Here is a 12,934-nt window from a genome sequence, read left to right as displayed (position 1 = left end):
GGCCGAGATGACGAAATGCAGCGCTTCTTGGGGCTTCGCACTGCATTACGTGGAGAGCTACACTTTGTGGGTGTACGCCCCTGACAGAGGCAGATTTTTAAAGATCCCAGGGGTAGGGGGGTATCACGCTGGAGTGGAGGAGGACAGGGAGATGCCCTGTTTGTAGTAGATGCCCGCTGCCCAGATACGGGTTTACAACCAGATGTGAACCTGTCTGCAATGCATCTATGCCCTCCACTTTGTATTCGCCCTGGTCCGAGGCTAATGGGAAGCAATATGGGTACGCTGGCCGCAGGGAGGCTTTCTTTTGCCTGTGACAGGTTCAGATTTCACACTGGAATTCACACCACTTGTGAGGAAACTGCATCCAGTCTATTGCAAGTCATACTGTCCATGAAACACTCAAACTACGTGTGAAAGAATGTGCTAGGGCATAGAGCTAGTTCATAGCATAGAAGAAATATTAGTTGTCCAATGGGGTTCATGGAATATGAAGGATATTCACATCTATGAGAAAGTCCCGCTGTTCACAAATTATTTGTGTTGAGATTGGGGGAAATTCACTGTCCACGAGGAGTTCACACTCGGAAGGAATCTTATAACCTACACTGTTATATTATTATTATTATTATTTTTTCCCCGAAACAGAGTCTTGCTCTGTCGCCCAGACTGGAGTGCAATGTCGCAACCTCGGCTCACTGCAACCTCCGCCTCCTGGGTTCAAGTGTTTCTCCTGTCTAAGCCTCCTGAGTAGCTGGGATTACAGGCACACACCACCACACCCGGCTAATTTTTGTATTTTTAGTACACACGGGGTTTCACCATGTTGGTCAGGATGGTCTTGAACTCCTGACCTCATGATCCGCCCACTTCGGCCTCCCAAAGTATTGGGATTACAGGCGTGAGCCACTGCACCCGGCCCTGTTATATTATTTATATAATCTTAAACTATCATACTACTAGTACTACTGCAATATAATTGTATTTATTTATTTATTTATTTGAGACGGAGTCTCGCTCTGTCGCCCAGGCCAGAGTGCAGTGGCATGATCTCGGCTCACTGCACACTCTGCCTCCCGGGTTCACGCCTCAGCCTCCCGAGTAGCTGGGACTGCAGGCGCCTGCCACTGCGCCCGGCTAATTTTTTGTATTTTTAGTAGAGACGAGGTTTCACTGTGTTAGCCAGGATGGTCTCGATCTCCTGACCTCGTGATCTGCACACCTCGGCCTCCCAGAGTGCTGGGATTACAGGTGTGAGCCACCGCGCCCGGCCTATTTATTTATTTTTAATTAAATTTATTTTTTTTGAGACGGAGTCTTGCTCTGTCACCCAGGCTGGAGTGCAGTGGCGCGATCTCGGCTCACTGCAACCTGTGCCTCCTGGGTTCAAGCGATTCTCCTGCCTTAGCTTCCTAAGTAGCTGGGATTACAGGCGCATGCCACCATGCCTGGTTAATTTTTGTATTTTTAGTAGACATGGGGATTCACCATTTTGGTCAGGCTGGTCTCGAACTCCTGACCTCATGACCTGCCCACCTCGGCCTCTCAAAGTGCTGGGATTACAGGCATGAGCCACTGCTCCCGGCCTAATTTTATTTATTTTTATTTTATTATTTTTTTTTTCAGACAGGGTCTCACTCTGTCGCCCAGGCTGGAGTGCAGTAGCAGCATGATAGCTCACTGCAACCTTGAGTGCCTGGGCTCAAGCGATCTTCCTGCCTCAGCCTCCTGAGTAGCTGGGACCACAGGCATGCACCACCATGCCCTGCTAATTTTTTTTTTTTTTTTTTTTTTTGTAGGGATGGAGTCTCACTATGTTGTCCAGGCTGGTCTCCAATTTCTAGCCTCAAGCCATCCTTCCATCTTGGCCTCTCAAAGTGCTGGGATTATAAGCATAAGCCGCTGCATCTAGCTGTTAATGTAATCCTAAAAGACAATTCATCCTTCCATATTGGGTGGACCCGGAGTTGAGGGAGGTCTGACAAAGCAGTTTATATTGTGCACATTGGGTAGATGCTGAATCTGGGGGAAATTTACACTCAAGAGAGTGCACACTGCCTTTGTAGGTAGCCCCATGGGGAGTGCTTCATGGTATCACAAAAGGGGTTCACAGCAGCCACAGAGAGTTCTCCATGCATGGAGATGTGCCCTGTCTGTGTTAACTTTGTCATCGATATGAAAGAGATTACACTGTCTGTGGGGAGGCTTATAAGGGACAGAGGTTCACATTGCCCATGGGAGCTTACATTATGTTTGGGGGAGATTTTTATTGATTAGGGTAGGGTTTTGTGTTCCACAGTCTGTTTGCATCAGGAGTGAGGGAGAATTAGACTTTTAGCAGAGAGGTGTGTACTCTGCATGAGGGAATTCACTTGGCCTAGGGAGCCTGCTGCAGTGAAAGGAGGTCTCGACTGTCAGTTTAGGATGTTCTCTGGCTGTGGTGAATTTAAAATGTCCATGTAGGGATCCCCCCTGCTTACAAGAGTTATACCATGTTGGGATGCCAAGAAGGCAGATCACTTGAGGTCAGGAGTTCAAGACCAGCCTGGCCAACATGGTGAAACCCCATCTCTACTAAAAATACAAAAATTCGGCTGGGTGTGATGGCTCACGCCTGTACTCCCAGCACTTTGGGAGGCCGAGATGGGTGGATCACCTGAGATCAGGAGTTTGAGACCAGCCTGGCCAATATGGTAAAACCCTGTCTTTACTAAAAATACCACAAAAATTAGCCAGGCATGGTGACGGGTGCCTGTAATCCCAACTACTCGGGAGGCAGAGGCAAGAGAATTGCTTGAGCCCAGGAGACAGAGGTGGCAGTGAGCTGAGATTGCGTCATTGCACTCCAGCCTGAGCAACAGAACAAGACTGTGTCTCCAAAAAATAAAAATACAGGCCAGGCGCGGTGGCTCACGCCTGTACTCCCAGCGTTTTGGGAGGCTAAGGCGGGCAGATCACGAGGTCAGGAGATCAAGACCATCCTGGCTAACACGGTGAAACCCCGTCTCTATTAAAAATACAAAAAATTAGCTGAGTGTGGTGGCACACGCCTGTAGTGGGCAACAGAGTGAGACTCCGTCTCAAAAAAAAGAAGAAATGGCCGGGCGCGGTGGCTCACGCCTGTAATCCTAGCACTTTGGGAGGCCAAGGCGGGCGAATCACCTGAGGTCAGGAGTTTGAGACCAGCCTGGCCAACATGGAGAAACCCCATCTCTACTAAAAATACAAAAAGTAGCCGGGCGTGGCGGCAAGCGCCTATAATCCCAGCTACTTGGGAGGCTGAGGCGGGAGAATCACTTGAACCTGGAAGGTGGTGGTTGCAGTGAGCCAAGATTGTGCGACAGAGCGAGACTCTGCCTCACAATCTCAAAAAAAAAAAAAGAAATTATACTGCCTCGATAACACTCACAAGTAGATTGTGTGGGGCACAAATTGTTTTTTTGTTTGTTTGTTTGTTTGTTTGTTTTGAGACAGTCTTGCTCTGTTGGCCAGAGCTAGAGTGCAGTGGTAATACCTCACCTCACTGCAGCCTCCGCCTCCCGGGTTTAAGCGATTCTCATGCCTCAGCTTCCCAAGTAGTTGAGATTACAGGTGCACGTCACCACACCTGGCTAATTTTTTTGTATTTTTAGTAGAGACATGGTTTCACCATGTTGGTGAGGCTGGTCTCGAACTCCTGACCTTAAGTGATCCAGTCACCTCAGCCTCCCAAAGTGCTGGGATTACAGGCATGAGCCACTGCGCGTGACCCACAAATTATTTATATGCTATCTCGCCATCTATATGAGAGACTCACAATGCATTTGAGGGTCTCACTTTCTACACTGGGGCTCACACTGTATGTGGGGGTTTATTAGTTATGGACATTGCACCATTTGTATGGGTTCATATTTTTTGTGGGTTGGACCAGGTGAATGTGCACTCAGTTCACTTACTTCAGCAAATACATATTATCAGCCTATTCTCTTTTTTTTTTTTTTTTTTTTTTTTGAGACAGAGTCTTGCTCTGTTGCCCAGACTGGAGTGCAGTGGCGTGATCTCGGTCCGCTGCAACATCTGTCTCCTGGGATCAATCAATTCTCCTGCCTTAGCCTCCCGAGTAGCTGGGACTACAGGTGCATGCCACCATGCCCGGCTAATTTTTTGTATTTTTAGTAGAGATGGGGTTTCACTGTGTTAGCCAGGATGGTCTCCATCTTGGGACCTCATGATCCGCCTGCCTCGGCCTCCCAAAGTGCTGAGATTATAGACATGAGCCATCGTGCCCAGCCAATATTACAAACCTATTCTATGACACTCACTGGTCTAGGCACTGGTGACAAGGCAGTGAAAAATATAGACTGAATCCAGTTCGGTTCAGTGGCTCAGGCCTGTAATTCCAACACTTTGGGAGGCCAAGGCAGGTGGATCATTTGAGCTCAGGAATTTGAGACCACCCTGACCTGTAATCCCAGCTACTCAGGAGGCTGAGGCAGGAGAATTGCTTGAACCCGGGAGGCAGAGGTTGCAGTGAACCAAGATTGTGCCATTGCACTCCAGCCTGGGCAACACACAAGAACGAAACTCTGTCTCAGAAAAATATAAATAAATAAATAAATAAATAAATAAATAAATAAATAAATAAATAAAATAAGCTGGATACAATGCCTCCCGCTTGTAATCCCAGCACTTTGGGAGGCTGAGATGGGAGGATCACTTGAGTCCAGGAGTTTGAGACCAGCCTGAGCAACATAGTGAAACCCCATCTCAACAAAAAAAATACAAAAAAAAGTTAGCCAGGAGTGGCTGGGCATGGTGACTCACGCCTGTAATCCCAGCACTTTGGGAGGCCGAGGCGGGCAGATCACAAGGTCAGGAGTTTGAGACCATCCTGGCCAATATGGTGGAACCCCGTCTCTACTAAAATTACAAAAATTAGTCGGGCATGGGGGCGGGCGCCTGTAGTCCCAGCTACTCAGGAGGCTGAGGCAGGAGAATCCCTTGAACCTGGGAGGCGGAGGTTGCAGTGAGCTGAGATCACGCCATTGCACTCCAGCCTGGCAACAGAGCGAGACTCCGTCTCAAAAAAAAAAAAAAAAAAAATTAGCCAGGAGTGGTGGCATATGACTTGGTCCCACTTACTTGGGAGGCTGAGGTAGGAGGATGGCTTGAGCCTGGCAGGCGGAGGTTGCAGTGAGCCGAGATGGTGTCACTGCACTCCACCCTGGGCAACAGAGCCAAACCCTATCTCAAAAAAAGGAAGAAAAAAGTAGCTGATTTTAGAATAGTCAAAGGTACAGCTGGTGGAAATTCCCTTCAGATTGGATATCGGATGAGAGAAAGGGGGCAAGGATGACTCCAAGGTATTCAGCCTGAACAGCCAGCAAAATGGAATTGCAATTTCCTGAGATGGGGAAGCTTGTGGGGACAGCAGTTTGGGGGAGTTCAGGAAGACCATTTTTGATTTGGCAAGCTTGAGAAATCCAGACACACTGGTGAGGTAGTTGGATGTGCCAGATTGGAGTTCAGGGGAGAGTCGAGATCGAGATAGAATTGTGGGCGGAGGCTGGGCGCGGTGGTTCACAGCTGTAATCCCAACACTATTGGGAGGCTGAGGTGGGAGCATCACTTGAGCCCAGGAGTTCAAGACCAGTCTGGCCAACACAGTAAGATCCCCATCTCTCCAAAAAGATACAAAAATTAGCCAGGTGTGGTGGTGCACAGCTGTAGTCTCAGCTGCTCAGGAGGCTGAGGTGGGAGGATCACCTGAGCCTAAGGGTGTCAAGGCTGCTGTGAGCTGTGATCGCACCACTGCACTGCAGCCAGACAACAGAGTGAGACCCTGTCAAGAAGGAAAAAGAGGAAAGAAAGAAAGAGAGAGAGATCAGAGACGAGAGAGAGAGAGAGAGGGAGGGAGACAGAAGGAGAGAAGAGAGAGAGAAATAAACCAATAAATAAATAAATAACTGTGGGTGTAATCAATATAGAGATGGCATACCCACCGTGGGACTGGTGGAGGTTATCAAGGGAATGAGTCTAGACAGGAGAAAAGAGGGATCTGAGCCCTGGTGCCTTCAGCATCTTCAGTCTGGGAGATGAGAAAGAGTGATACTCTAAGGGGGTGACATTCTGTTTAGAGGTGGTCACACTGTTTATGGTGGCTATACCATATGAGATGAGTCATACTATTCATTTTTTAAATTTTTGTTTTGTTTTGATAGAGAACACTGCAACAGGGTTTTGCAGAGGGGGAGAGATTGGACTCAATCCCCCGCATCACACTATTTTTTTTTCTTAAGAAACAGGGTTAGGCCGGGCGCAGTGGCTCACGCCTGTAATCCCAGCACTTTTGGAGGCTGAGGCGGGCGGATCACGAGGTCAGGAGATCGAGACCATCCTAGCTAACATGGTGAAAGCCCATCTCTACAAAAAATACAAAAAATTAGCTGGGCGTGGTGGTGGGCCTCTGTAGTCCCAGCTACTTGGGAGACTGAGGCAGGAGAATGGCGTGAACCCAGGAGGCTGAGTTGCAGTGAGCTGAGATTGCGCCACTGCACTCCAGCCTGGGCGACATAGTGAGACTCCGTCTCAAAAAAAAAAAAAAAGAAACAGGGCTCGGTGGCTCACGCCTGTAATCCCAGCACTTTGGGAGGCTGAGGCAGATCACGAGGTCAGGAGTTCAAGACCAGCCTGTCCAACATGTTGAAACCCCATCTCTACTAAAAATACAAAAATTAGCCAGGTGTGGTGGTGGGCACCTGTAATCCCAGCTACTTGGGAGGCTGAGGCAGAAGAATAGCTTGAACCCGGGAGGCGGTGGTTGCAGTGAGCCAAGATTGTGCCACTGCACTCCAGCCTGGGTGATAGAGAAAGACTCTGTCTCGGGGGGGAAAAAAACAGGGTTTTCAGCCAGGCGTGGTGGCGGGTACTTGTAATCGCAGCTACTTGGGAGGCTGAGGCAGCAGAATTGCTTGAACCCAAGAGGTGGAGGTGGCAGTGAGCCGAGATCGTGCCACCGCACTCCAGCCTGGGCGACGAAGCGAAATTCCACCTCAAAAAAAAATAATAATAAATAAAAAATAAAAAAGCTGGGTGTGGTGGCTCAGGCCTGTAATCTCAGCACTTCAGGAGGCCAAAGAGGGTGGTTACCTGAGGTCAGGAGTTTGAGACCAGCGTGGCAACATGGTGAAACCCTGCCTCTACTAAAAATACAAAAACAAATTAGCTGGGCATGGTGGCGTGCGCCTGTAATCCTAGCTACTCGGGAGTCTGAGGCAGGAGAATCACTTGAACCCAATCTCAGCTCACTGCAACATCTGCCTCCTGGGTTCAATCAATTCTCCTGCCTCAGCCTTCCGAGTAGCTGGGGTTACAGGCACCCGACACCACGTCCAGCTAATTTTTGTAGTTTTAGTAGAGACGAGGTTTCACCATGTTGGCCAGGCTGGACTTGAACTCCTGACCTCAGGTGATCCACCCGCCCACCTCAGCCTCCCAAAGTGCTGGGATTACGGGCATGAGCCACCGCACCTGGCCAATATTTCACCATCTCTACCATCTCTGGGGGTGGGTATCAGTGTTGATAAAGCAATTGGAGTCACATAGGCCACTGAAAGATTACAATATCCATGGACACGTTTGCACAAACCACCAAACTTAAGAGGTCCAGACGACATTTTCACGAGGGACTTTCACTCTCCGTGGATCGTTCAGATTCTCCCACGAGGCATGCCGATCATCCGTGATTGTGTTTCATAGAAACACTGAGTTTGAGCCATCCATCTGGGTCAGAGTGGGATTATGACATTAATACACAATTTCACACTGTCAGTGCTGAGTGCTTTATTTTTTTAAATTTTAAAGAGAAAAGGTCCCTTAACACCTAGGTGATGGGTTGATAGGTGCAGTAAACCACCATGATGCACGTTTACCTATGTAACAAACCTGTACCTCCTGCACATGTATCCCAGAACTTAAAATAAAAATTAAAAAAAAAAGAAAAAGAAAACATAAGCCTGGGCTGCCCTTTGGACACCACGGACACAGATCTGCCAGTAAGAACCATCCTCCCGGCCAGGCTTGGTGGCTCACGCCTGTAATCCCAGCTCTTTGGGAGGCCGAGGTGGGCGGATCACCTGAGGTCAGGAGTTCGAGACCAGCCTGGCCAACATGGAGAAACCCTGTCTCTACTAAAAACACAAAATTAGCCGGGCGTGGTGGCACATGCCTGTAATCTAGGCTACTCGGGAGGCTGAGGCAGGAGAATTGCTTGAACCTGGGAGGGAGAGGTTGCAGTGAGCCGAGATCCTGTCACTGCACTGCATCCTGGGTGACACAGGGAGACTCCATCTCAAATAAATAAATAAATAAATAAATTTTTTGTAGAGAGAGTCTCACTCTGTTGCCCAGGCTGGTCTTGAACTCCTGGCCTCTTGAAATTCTCCTGCTTCGGCCTCCCAAAGTGCTGGGATTACATGTGTCAGACACAAACTGCAGCCAGCCTGTTTATTGCTGTTTACTCTAACTGTTGTTACAGTTGGAGTCTGTAGGGTAGAGTGCTCTTGTTATCCATGGGGCATAGAGTTCACTCTGCTAATAATTATTAACAGTATTTATTGCATACTTACTTCGCATCTCTGATTTTTCTTTTTTTTTTTTTTTAAGACGGAGTATCACCCCGTCACTCAGGCTGGAGTGCAATGGCATGATCTCGGCTCACTGCAACCTCTGCCTCCCGGGTTCAAATGATTCTCCTGCCTCAGCCTCCTGAGTAGCTAGGATTACAGGCGCCAGCCACCACGCCCAGCTAATTTTTGTATTTTTAATAGAGACGGGGTTTCACCATGTTGGCCAGGATGGTCTGGAACTCCTGACCTCAGGTGATCCACCTGCCTCGGCCTCCCAAAGTGCTGGGATTACAGGCGTGAGCCACCTCGCCTGGCCACATCTCTGATTTTTCACAATAACTTGATCATGTAGGATCTATTAACACCTCCATTTTACAAATGAGGAAAATTGAGGCTCAAAGAGGTGAACTTGGCCAGGCGCAGTGGCTCACGCCTGTAATCCCAGCACTTTGGGAGGCCAAGGAGGGCGGATCACGAGGTCAGGAGATCGAGACCATTCTGGCTAACACGGTGAAACCCCGTCTCTACTAAAAATACACAAAATTAGCTGGGCGTGATGGCGGGTGCCTGTAGTCCCAGCTACTCGGGAGGCTGAGGCAGGAGAATGGCATGAACCCGGGAGGTGGAGCTTGCAGTGAGCCGAGATAGCGCCACTGCAGTCCGGCCTGGGCGAAAGAGCGAGACTCCATCTCAAAAAAAAAAAAAAAGAGGTGAACTTGGCTAGGCAGGGTGACTCACACCTGTAATTCCAGCACTCTGGGAGGCCAAGGTGGGCGGATCGTTTGAGCCCAGGAGTTGGAGACTATCATGGTCAACACAGAGAGACCCCAACTCCACTAAAAATAAAAAAAAATTAGCTGGGTTGGCTGGGCATGGTGGCTCACGCCTGTAATCCCAGCACTTTGGGATGCTGAGGCGGGTGGATCATCTGAGGTCAGGAGTTCAAAACCAGCCTGACCAACATGGAAAAACCCCGTCTCTACTAAAAATACAAATTAGCTGGGCGTGGTGGCGCATGCCTGTAATCCTAGCTACTCGGGAGGCTGAGGCAGGAGAATTGCTTGAACCCGGGAGACGGAGGTTGTGATGTGCCAAGATGGTGTCATTGCACTCCAGCCTGGGCAAGGAGAGCAAAACTGCGTCTCAAAAAAAAAAAAAAAAAAAGCTGGGCATGGTGGTGGGCGCTTGTAATTCCAGCTACTCAGGAGGCTGAGACAGGAAAATTGCTTGAACCAGGGAGGCAGAGGTTGCAGTGAGTCAAGATCGTGCCATTGCACTTACAGCCTGGGTGACAAGAGCAAAATTCCATCTCAAAAAAAAAAAAAAAAAAAAGTAACTGGGCATGGTGGCATGTGTCTGTAGTCCCAGCTACTCAGGAGGCTGAAGTGGGAGAATTGCTTGAGGCAGGGAAGTCGAGGCTGTAGTGAGCCATTATTGTACCACTGCAATCCAGCCTGGGCAACACAGTGAGACCCCTATCTCAAAAAAAAAAAAAAAAAAAAAAAAAGAGGTGAACTGAGTTCACTTGCCTTGTCAGAGACAAGAAGTAGCAAAGGTTGGGTGTAACGGCTAGGTGTGGTGGCTCACACCTGTAATCCCAGCACTTTGGGAGGCTGAGGCGGGCGGATCACGAGGTCAGAAGATTGAGACCATCCTGGCTAACACGGTGAAACCCTGTCTCCACTAAAAATACAAAAGATTAGCCGGGCGTGGTGGGGGGCGCCTGTAGTCCCAGCTACTCAGGAGGCTGAGGCAGGAGAATGGCGTGAACCCGGGAGGCGGAGCTTGCAGTGAGCCGAGATGGGGCCACTGCACTCCACCCTGGGTGACAGAGTGAGACTCCCTCTCAAAAAAAAAAAAAAAAAAAAGGTTGGGTGTAACTCAGATCTCTGTCTTGCTGGTGGGAGGGTAGGGGTCACTGGGTTTGTTACTGATGTGTTATCTTTTTGCTTGTTTGTTTTGAAACTGAGTTTCGCTCTTGTTGCCCAGGCTGGAGTGCAATGGCGCGATCTCGGCTCACTGCAACCACCCCCCTCCCGGGTTCAAGCGATTCTACCTTAGCCTCCTGAGCAGCTGGGATTACAGACATGCACCACCAAGCCCGGCTAATATTTTGTATTTTTAGTAGAGACGGGGTTTCTCCATGTTGGTCAGGCTGGTCTCGAACTACAGACCTCAGGTGATCCACCTGCCTCGGCCTCCCAAAGTGCTGGGATTACAGGCGTGAGCCACCGCGCCCGGCCTTTTTATTTATTTATTTTTAGACGGAGTTTTGCTGTTACCCAGGGTGGAGTGCAGCGGAGCGATCTCGGCTCACTACAGCCTCCGCCTCCTGGATTCAAGCGATACTCCTGGGTTCAAGCGATTCTCCTGCCTCAGCCTCCTGAGTAGCCGGGATTACAGGCGCGCCACCACGCCTGGCAAATTTCTGTATTTTTAGTAGAGATGGGGTTTCACCATGTTGGCCAGGCTGGTCTGGAACTTCTGACCTGAAATGATCTCCCGCCTCGGCTCCCAAAGTGCTAGGTTTACAGGCGTGCGCCACTGCGCCGGGCCCTGATGTAATATCTTTGAAAATCTGCATTTTTTTTTTTTTTGGAGGGGGTAGTAAAAGAGGTAATAAAGCATAATGGTAAATGGTAAATGTGGTGGTTTGGAATTGGTTAGATCTGGGTTCGAATCTTAGTTCCAATACTTCCTGGCTGTAAGATTTAGTGGACTGATTTTCCCTCAGAGAGCATCACTTTCTTTATCTGTAAATGGGGATAACAGCAGTAATTCCCCTCGTTGGGATTTTGTGAGGATTAAATGAGAAGATGCCCCTGACAATGCTTGGCCCGGTGCCTGGCACATCATGAACACTCGGAATTCGGGAGCTGTTATTCGAACAATGATGATGATTATTATTGCTGGACCACACCGCTCCCAGAGGGTTACAATATCCGTGGGGGAGCTGTACTGTCCGTAGGCAAGGTTACATAATTCCCGGGGGTTGTAGGGGAAAGCTTCCCTGGAGCCTTTGGTCTCCCCAAGGAGGAGGCCTGAGACTTTTTTTTTTTTGAGGCACTGGTGAGGAGCCTGTCTAAGGCGGACTAGGTACCCCGCAAGCGAGGAGGCTGGGATTGAAGCCCTGGGTACCGGGAGCCTGAGCTCCGCAGGCCTTCCCTATCTGTGACTTTTCTGTCTCCCCGCCCATCTTCTGGATTCGTCCCCCACCCTGCCCCCCCAACTCCCGCCCGCCACCCATACGCCCCTCCTTCGGAACCTCAGAGTCTTTTTTGAGACCCTGTTTCCAGGCTATGCCTGTGAATATTGCTTCTATTTGGCCTCTACCCTGCTGCCGGCTCCTGGGCTCCATCAGATCTGCGCTGTGATTTCCTGTTTCCCAGAGACTCAGGCTTCATCCTTCCCTCCCGGCAGAGGCAGAGAACGGAGACTTAACACTTCTCTACGCTCTGGCTTTCGATCTTAAGCCCTGTCTTCCTCTCTCCTGGCGACCCTCAGTGCCCCTTGGGAGCACATTTGTTCAGACTTTGGTCGCCCCCTCGTATCCCGGCCCCGCCTCCGGAACCCCCGGTCCTAGTAGTGGACGTGGGGGGACCTCCGGCGCCAGCCCTATCCCCGGGACAGCTGCAGCCTGGGGACGGTGGTGGTGGGGGCTTCCAAATGCATTCTCTCTGGTCACTTCCTCCCCAGCTGGACTGGGGCTATCAGGAAAGCCAAGACCCCATCCCCACAGGAGCGGAGGGCACAGCCACCTCCCCATTTCCGATGCTGGGAAATGCATCCCACCCATTCCACCCCACCCCTGGACAGCTGCCCCCATTCAGGCTCAGGGTTGGGGGGTTGGGTAAAACCAAGCTGGGAAATGCTGTGGTCTTCATCATCTTCTAAGGTCCTGACCCCGCCCCTCTGCAGAGAAGATTCTGCCCCCTCCCCACAAAAGTTTCTGACCCCCGCTTCCTCGGAAGGGCCCCCCGTTTTCCCATACAGGCTCCCAAAAGAAACTCTGGAGCCCGCAGTGGGCAGGAGAGGAGGAGGGGCAGCAGGTAGCGAGTGCCGAGGACTTAAGTTAGCTGCAGACTCGGAGCCTCTGACTAGGGTCATGACCCGCGGGACCCCATCCCACCCCCACCCCCTCCTTCCTCCCTCCCCCGCCGCGCGGCCCCTTTAAGCCCAGAGCCGGCCGGTCCTCAGTGGCTGCGCGCCGACGAGCGTGTGTGTGAGTGCGCGGGGAGGGGGCGGGCGCAGTGTCTCCATGGCGACGCGGCGGTGACGTCGCCGGCCGGGGGGCGTGGGCGTCCCGGCCCCGGAGTGCGATATTAACC

Source organism: Gorilla gorilla, chromosome 20 (assembly GCF_029281585.2).
Source record: "Gorilla gorilla gorilla isolate KB3781 chromosome 20, NHGRI_mGorGor1-v2.1_pri, whole genome shotgun sequence".
NCBI lineage: Eukaryota > Metazoa > Chordata > Mammalia > Primates > Hominidae > Gorilla > Gorilla gorilla.
This window is presented reverse-complemented; position numbering follows the sequence as displayed.